This window comes from Leucoraja erinacea, chromosome 2 (assembly GCF_028641065.1).
Source record: "Leucoraja erinacea ecotype New England chromosome 2, Leri_hhj_1, whole genome shotgun sequence".
NCBI classification, from domain to species: domain Eukaryota; kingdom Metazoa; phylum Chordata; class Chondrichthyes; order Rajiformes; family Rajidae; genus Leucoraja; species Leucoraja erinaceus.
In genome coordinates this window covers 128194085-128195964 of record NC_073378.1, presented here as the reverse complement: position 1 = coordinate 128195964, position 1880 = coordinate 128194085, and the positions used below count along the sequence as shown (strand labels likewise).

At 47.0% G+C, this 1880-nt stretch overlaps 1 non-coding gene across 1 annotated transcript; it reads right to left on the bottom strand.

The window, feature by feature from the left end:
- Positions 1–352: 352 nt before the first annotated feature.
- trnai-aau (transfer RNA isoleucine (anticodon AAU)) lies at positions 353–426 on the bottom strand. Its single transcript has one exon. It is a non-coding gene; the product is annotated as a tRNA-Ile (tRNA).
- Positions 427–1880: the final 1454 nt, after the last annotated feature.

Sequence of the window (1880 nt, the reverse complement as noted above, 5' to 3'; positions counted from 1 at the left end):
AACCAGAGTTATACAGCATGGAAGCAGGCCTTTTGAACCTCAAGCTCTGTACTTCAAGTTGACACTAACCCTATTTTATTCTCCCCACACTCCAACTAACTCAACTAAGATTCTACCAATCACCTGCACGCCAGGGTCAATCTACAATAGTCCAGTTAATCTTCCAAACCACACATCTTTCGGACGTAGGAATAAACCGCAACACCAAGAGGGAAACCACGTCGTCACACAGCAAACATACAAACCCCACATTGCCAGCTCCCATGGTCACGGCTGAACCCAGATTCAGATTCAATTTTAATTGTCATTGTCAGTGTACAGTACAGAGACAACGAAATGCATTAAAGAAAGTTGGCCCGTACGGGGATCGAACCCGCGACCTTGGCGTTATTAGCACCACGCTCTAACCAACTGAGCTAACCGGCCAATGTACCCAGAGCTCTGAGGCAGCAGCTCCACTGGATTACTCTGCTTCTCTGTCCTCATGGATAAGTGTGTAGGGAGGAACTGCAGATGCTGGTTTACACCGAAGAGAGACTCAAAATGCTGGCGTAACTCAGCGGGTCAGGCAGCATCGCTGGAGAAAAGGTGACGTTTAGTGTTGAAATCCTTCATCAAACTCGACCGAAAAGTCACCATTTCCTTTTCTCCAGAGTTGCAGCCCGATCCGCTGAGTTTCTCCAGAATTTTTGTGTATATCTCTTGGATAAGTGTTCAGGTTTAGGGGGTTTAAAGTCAGGGAGCAAGGTTTACTTGCAATGTGAAAAAAACTAATGCCTATGAATTTCCCCCCCATATTTGGTAGGCTACATGCGTGCTATGTCAAAAGAGAAGTCACCAAAAACAAAATGAGAACATGCTTTGAGGAGTTGTTATTTTAGTTTACTCCCCTTTAAATACCATAGAACCTGACCTGTCCTTGTTACTTATTGCATTTGGAACAGCAAGGGATTAGTGTGCTAGCCGTGGGAAATGACTCAGCGCTGAGAAAGTGGTTGTTTCAAGGTAACTTTATGGGAGTGGGAAGGGGAAGCGCCAGTAAGCAGGTTTAGTTTTGTTTAGAGATACAGTGCGGAAACAGGCCCTTCGGCCCACGAAGTCCGTGCTGACTGCCGATCCCCGCATTCTAACACTATCCTAAGGCCAATTTACATTTATACCAAGCCAATTAACCTACAAACCTTTTTCATCTTTGGAGTGTGGGATGAAATCGAACATCTTGGAGAAAACCCACGCAAGTCACGGGGAGAATGGACAAACTCCGTACGGACAAGCACCCGTATTCAGGATCGAACCCTGGTCTCTGGTGCAGCGAGGCAGTAGTTCTACTGGTGCACCACCTAAGGTAGGGGAGATAATAGAACATTGAACTGCGGAGGATACTCACCTGCCAGCAATCAGGTGTGGGCCACCTCCTGTGATAAACAGCAGCCATCAGGTTACTAACCAAGAGATCTGTGAACTGCAGAGATTGGCCTTCACAGAAGCTTCGATTTAGTTTAGTTTAGTTTAGAGATACAGTGAGGAAACAGAGGGGGAAACTTCGGCACACCTAGTCCGTGCCGACCAGCGATCCCCGCATATTAACACTATCCTACACACACTAGGGACAATTTTTACATATACTAAGCCAATTTACCTACATACCTCTACGTCTTTGGAGTGTGGGAGGAAACCGAAGGTCTCGGAGGAAACCCACGTAGGTCACAGGGAGGTCGTACAAACTCCGTACTGCCACCACCCGTAGTCGGGATCGAACCCAGGTCTCCGGCGCTGGAAGCGCTGTAAGTCAGCAATTCTACCGCTGCACCACCATGCCGCCCTGTACTTGGAATGCTGTGGTAAGTTGCATCTATATAATTAAAAGTCTAAACTTGACC